This window comes from Hyposmocoma kahamanoa, unplaced genomic scaffold (genome assembly GCF_003589595.1).
Source record: "Hyposmocoma kahamanoa isolate Upper Pololo Valley unplaced genomic scaffold, ASM358959v1 88, whole genome shotgun sequence".
Classification (NCBI taxonomy): domain Eukaryota; kingdom Metazoa; phylum Arthropoda; class Insecta; order Lepidoptera; family Cosmopterigidae; genus Hyposmocoma; species Hyposmocoma kahamanoa.
The window spans coordinates 4,658,041-4,665,213 of record NW_020654466.1 but is presented as its reverse complement, the minus strand read 5'-3'; positions in this window follow the sequence as shown (position 1 = coordinate 4,665,213).

Below are 7,173 nucleotides of genomic sequence, written 5' to 3'. Positions count from 1 at the left end.
TTACCTGGTTTTGAAACAGTCAGCTTTTTAATTCATAGAGACCAGGTTCTTCGAATATACTCTATTCTATAACACCTAAGGTAAATTATGCTTAACCAGGCATGCCTGACGGGTTTGCTGTCAAATAACATTTCCAGACTAGTTACGAAGCAGATACCCAAATTAAATATGAACGACATGAACGTTTGGAAATGAATGTCTGTGAATATGAATACGAACGTTTGTATAAAACCTAAAGAGCTACTACCTACGTAATAATACCTAAATCTTCGTCGAGTATTAACTACAATGCTTGTGACAAAAACATGAGCATGACGAACTGATAATTTGAAGCAAGTTGAAGTAAAAACTTGGCGTAGATAATGGAAATTAATTGTAATTAAATTTCAGTAACCAGAATAGTTCTATACGAGAAGCCGACTTAATTGCGATGACTCAAAGAAAGGTAGTTCAAGTTTGAAGTTCATGTCAAAAGTACGTTAAGCACTGGCACCTCTGAATCTTTAAAATCACGAGCAAATTATTAATAATTATACACGTAAATTTGAACACGAAAATTCTTAGCAATTCTGTGCTCCAAAAAATGTTTCAAGGATATGTAAAAAGTCTCTAACCTGCTTTAGACTTCATGTTCTCTGTCCTTTCTAATTATGAATTTGGTACACTATCGCGTCCACTAACGTAGGTTAATTAACTTATCTTTGCCAGTCATTCAATATTTTCGTCTGTCGTTTTTAACCGACTTAAAAAAGGGAGGAAAATCTCAATTCGACTGTACTTTTTTTGTATGTATGTTACGCGATAACTCCGGCATTTGTGAACTGATTTTGATGATTCTTTTTTTGTTGGAAAGAAGGTACCTCAGAAGTAGTCCCATTTAAATTTGAAGAAAATATTCCACCTCTAATGGTGGCAAACTAGGGGATGAATCCTGCTTCGCACACTTTCCGGTAACCGATTACAATAAAACTTGGCAAATAGATGTAATTCGACGCACTTTTGAGATCGGTTATTTTTAGTACTCTGTACTGAGATTATTTGAGACATTCTCAATCTGATTAAGATATGTACGTCAAGGTCGACCTTTCCATGAGTTTCCGTCGATATTAGCTTTATAAGTTTATGCTGTTGCTCTTAGGGTCGTATTCTAGAACTCTACTCAATGCTCAAGTCAGGATTGCACTGGAAACACAAGCACTGGAAATACGACCCTAATGGCAGGGACTTGAGTATGATTTCGAGTGCTTTAAGCCATACTCAAATCCTGACTTGAGCATTGAGTAGAGTTCTAGAATACGACCCTAAAACTTCTTCGTTAATTTTCCCACCCCTCCGCATAAAATTAATAAAATAAATAACACAAGCGCAACTACAGTCACAAACACCACCACCAAATATACCCGACACGTGTTTCACCTCTCCACGAGGTATCCTCGGGGTCTGTTGATTGTTCGACGCTCAGTCGATGAATCGAGCGCAGCTATTTTACACGATTTAACCTTTACTGAGTTCGCGGAGTAGCAAATTAATTTATTTCCATTTTTATTAACACGGACTTCCGCAAAGTAACGCCTGAATCTACTAATTATATTTATTACTTGTTCATGAAATAATTTTTTTAAGCATGTCAACTTCTGCCTGACCGTTATTCTATATTCCTTTGCCAAATTGGGTCCTCTTTGGTTGATTCAACGCTGCTTGAAATCTGTTAGCGTATTACCTAACTGATTCTTGTTCCCTTTAAATCGCATAAAGTAAGAAATCTTAAGTTTGTGCCATATTTTATATGAGCATTATTCTTTTTAATGTAAGGCCACAAATTCGCAACGGCGGTGTTGTCTTCAGCGGCGCATTCAAGGTTTACGCGTACATTGTGTACACAAGATATAGGTAGGTTTGCGCTCAATGTACGCGCAAATATTTAAGTGTAATGTTCGGTACTCGATGTTAAATTTTTACTGTATTAATTCATATTGTAATGTCTGTGTACCAAAATAAATAAAAAATCTTGAACGCCCCACCACCGTTCTGAATTTGCAGCCTAAACAGTTTAATATTAATATTAAGTTGTTCTTAAGTAGGTAATGGAGTTACCAAAAAGCAATAAAAAATAACAATTTAAACTGTATGAAATCAAAATAAAAAGATGATAGTGGTGTCCTTTAAAAGCTGTCAGAGGCAGTCTCCTTTTTATCGAAAGACGAGAAATAAATAAGTATTCCATTAGGAATGCTTTGTTATTTCCTAAAGCATGCAAATGCTTTATTATTACAAAGCCTCCATGTGCGGTTAGGGCAATTTACAACCTGGGCTCCAGTGTTTTTTTTTTATATAATACCAAGTGACGAACAAGTCGTGCGCTTGGTGGTAAGCGACACCCCTCTCCATAACAGTTGCAGTCCCACTCAGAGCTTTGAATCGCAAACATCTTAAGGGTATAGCCACTCACCGCCCGTCAGCCTGAGACGAAAGTTAACAAGTCCCAAATGCCTGTAATTTCACCGGCACCCTTACCCTTCGAAAGCGGAATGCAGTAATGGTCACATTACTGTTTGGCGGCAGAAATAGGGAAGGTGGCAGTACTTACCTGGACGAACACTTTCACAAGGAGCTCTACTGCTACTAAACCATCGTTTAATAAGTTTAAAGAATCACAGAGGTCAGAGTACATTTATGAGGAATTATTATTATGTTAAGAGAATAGTAATTTTTTAATGAAAAACGGTGATTAATACGAGGAATAAAAATAAACTAGCTGTTCTTGATAATGCTCAGGCCACACAGAGGCGGCCGCGGAAGAGTTCCGGGCGCGGGAATTTTGTAATGTATGAGTTCTTTGAATCTTGTCACACTGAAACGTGGACCGCGCGTTTCAGTGTGCCTGGGTTCATATAAACTCGTACATTACAAAGATTCCCGCGCCCGGAACACTTCCGCGGCCGCCTCTGTGTGGCCAGAGTGTAAACGTTTTTACAAAGTCACAAATTAATTTAGGGAGCAATGTATTCTGCGCTTCTATAATAACATTCCGGTTGATGTTAAAAATTGGTTATTCAAAGTTTAAAACTATAGTGAAACAAAAACTTTATACAGCTTTTCTGCGTAGGTACTTGGATGACAAAAATCCGTGATAGTAACCCGTTTAGGGCTTGCGTCTGATATAAATATTGTAAATTATAAATGTGTACAAAAGTTTATTTACAAAGAGCAACACCTAAAGTTTCTTGCTCATTCTTCTCAGGGGAATCTGCTTTACGAATGAGCAGTAGAATTTAATCAGTATGACGTTTTCAAGTGTAATTTGCTTTCTTACCAAATGTATCTACTTGAATATGAAATATATCTTTAGATAGGTAATACATGTTACCATATTAGATCAGAACAACATATCTTTTCTGTTATATCGTGCTGTTATAAAGAAAATTAAACGCAATTTCACATATTGTCTTCTAAAATCCGTGAACCATCACGGAAACTTTGGAAATAAAATGCTGGGAGACATTGCCATCTATGGCTTACCAAATTAAATGTTTTTGTAAGAATTTAACCTCGGGATTGGCTTTATGTCGGTACATATGTTCTCACAATTAGAAGCATGAAAATGCTGCTTTTCAGGAATATCGCTAGAGTTAACCTAACAGTAGAAAACCACCTTTAGACGGAGCATAAGTGCCATCAATCAATCCCGTTTTAACACTTTTTCTAAAACATTTTTTAAAAAGACCGTCTAGGCCTTCAAATATTTTATAGTGGATAATGTTGAAGGCTAATCTAGGCTTATGTCCGGTCATTTTATTCTGCTACAATTTACGTGCAATTTTGGAGTTTTTGAATCGCGATTTTTCTGAAGTTGAAGAGCCATCTTGTATAATTGTTATCACGCAATCTTTTGTTTACGATGTTTGTGTACTTATTGCTACACGTTCTACAGACATGTATAAGTATATAACATATACATTTTTATTAGCATTTGTATTTATAATTTACGCAAAATTATAGAAAGAAGAATATCGTACTGAAATCATGTCAAAGTCAAAGTCAAATGTTCATTTAAATTTACTCTTTGCCTAAATGGAAATGAAATGGGTTACGCAAATACTAAAATACAATAATACTGCCTTTAAAATATAACTTATAATTCATTATTGATTACATTTCTCATTGATTTATTAGTGGAGACAAAACAATGGTGGAACAATGGCCACATTACTGACACAGGTGAAACCGTGCACCGGGCAACGTTGCGTAATTGCTTGTGCAACTGTATTTGCCTTGCATTCTATTGCACTGCACTTTTACGAGTACATTTCAATTCCCACCTGTAGAGCTGTTTATAGTAATACTTACAACGCGACGAACGACCTCCTTCATCGCCGTCCCATATCACCCTCTTTACTGGTTCCTGGCCACTTAAAATTTAGAGTCGTTCTCGAATTCCTTTTCCTTCTACTATTTTTACGTTGTTTCGTTCCGTCACCACTCCCTTCAAAATTCTCGAAGTGAAAGGACGTGCATATTAATCATCATGTAAAATTCAACTTCGCGTAATTTAACTGTTTTTAAAGCATTGGATATACGTATATAGTAGAAATGCCACGAATAGTCACGCTCTCGGCCGAAGTGCCGAATATTCGGCTGCCGAATGTTCCTTCGATCCGGGTGAATTCGAACCGACGTCTTCTAGCAAACCGTGCCAAACGCTATGCCAACTAAGCCACGGAACAAACCAGCGGACCTCACAAATTTTTCTATGTGCTTGGTTGTCGGATCTATATTTTACAATGACTTTTCGTAGCGCCATCTATGAGAAATCTACGAAAGTTTTTCGTCACCCAGTTAAATACTTGTACAGCTACCAGCCCTGGCTAGAGATGTCTCGTTTGCTAGAAGACATCGGTTCGAATGCGGCCGGATCGATTTTTTCTAAGTGTTCAATCTTTGTATTAATAATTATAACAAACTAGTGGAGTAATGTCACAAAAAATAATTTTAAAATTTAATATTTTTTAAATTTTCAAATCGTATTTTCTCAATCGAATTATGTATGTACATATATGCGCAGTGACTGCGTACACATGTAATACATGCATGTGTAGTCTCCGTACATTGTCTTATCAGTCTTTTATCGAGTTGAAGGCGCAAGTCGTATGAAGTAAGTACCTCGTTCAATTTTCACTACACACTAGTGGACTATTTACACACTTTAAACCCATATATATAGAAAAAAAGGGGAGATATGTAATGACGCTATGTAAGATTGGGTACCGATGTCGCCACTTTTTAGCTTGTGTGCAATTCAAACTTTACGCTCTATTATCTACTATCATAACTTAAAGATTTTGATTGGGTAGGGCTTAAAACGTGAAAACGATGTGACACAATTTTACAATTTAACAAATTTAAACTTACAGTCCCTTGAGTAAGAGTTATAATTACAATATTGCAGTATTTTTTTCACCCTGGTTCAGACTTTCACTATCAGGTGGCGTTTTAGTAAAAATGCTGCTAGTATATAATAGCTAACTATTACATATTAGACGGCGCTGAAACTCACTTTTGGTTACATTAAGAACTCACGGAGCGGTTTTTACCCACGTCTGCCGCGGGACCGCGGCATCTGTAGAATGTAATAGTTAAGTATGTGAAATTAGTAGCACATTTCACGGCGCGTTTTACGCCTGTAGTGGTGACGGTTGCTCGCGGTTGCCGCGGCGGGGTACTAGTAGAAGCGCGCAGGACGCGATCACCGGCGCACTTTGGCGGTCGGTTAAGGCACAATGTGGTGCAGGCGCACGCGGGGTGAGTTCTCTATTAACCGCGCGGCTTGCGATTAACTCCCACGAACTTCGCGGTGCGTTCCGCAATCGCAACGGTTTCGTGCCCGCAACCGCGGTGGCTACGTGCCCGCACAAAGTTGCAGGGTCGTGAATATTGAAATAAAACCGCTGTCTAGCAGCACCGGTGGAATAACATTCCACTCACTCACTTTGGCTTTAAAATTTTTGTTTTCACTCCAATTTTTACAAGGTGTATCGCTACAACTTGGCATTTTCACGTTTTGCGAGAGATCTTGTATGTACAACGATCGCCATGTCCCTGTGGCGATGTTTGTAGGCGTGTCACCTCGATATGATCATTTTGATCATATCGAGGCGACAAGAACCACGCCCTCATACCAAATCTCCCCTTTTTTTCTATATCTATGTTTAAACCTCTAAATAAACTATTTTTGCCCGATTATAATTAAGAGTCTATACTACCTCAATTGCTTTGGTTGATTCCGCATAACAGTGACAATGTTGAATCAATCACTGTGGAAAAAAAATATAGTAAAATGGAGGGATACACCATAGATATAGAAAAAGTATACACTGATTACTATATACTATACAATATACATTTTTCAAATAGCTTTAATTTCGTTTATAAAAAAAAAATTGAAATAAAACCAACTTGGATCGATCCAAGCAAATTGAACCGTGTTAGTACGCGAAAAGCTTTAATTCGAGCTGAGGTAGTATCGATGCCAAACTATTTTTACCCGATTATAATTAAAAAACAATGTAAATGTTTTACATGTACAGGGTATCAACCGTATCGTACCGTATAGTTTATAAAGTTCTATGAGAGATGAAACTCCATACCTAAGAGTAAAATTACCGTATGTATGAAGTTGGTTGAATCAATAAACAGAATGCACTCAGTAAATATGTTTGCTTTCCCATGCTACGGCCATGAGTTATGGAGAACATGCGCGATGGATGATTGATGAGAAGTATTTTCCCTGCTAACACTTCCCCACATTGTATCAGATTACTCTGGTGGAAGCGCGAGATAAGGAAAACGTACGTCAACGTCGGAGACGTTTTCATTTTCTGTGTAAGATTGGTCCTTCGAAATTTTATAGTCCATAACAACGTGTGTCAATTTTTTTTAGAAGTTTCAACACCACTCTGATTTTCACAGTTGTTTGAGAACATATAAAGAATAGATTTCATTTAGGATGCAAAAGACAAATAAATCGTACTAATTAAAAGTAGTTAAACTGCAAAAGAAACTTTCAAGAATGAAAGTTTGAAATCTAGTTAAGATTTTTTAAGATAGTGACGGGACGAACAGGTTGTTCGCCTGGTGTTAAGCATCACGCTTATCCATAGCCGTTCCAGTGACACT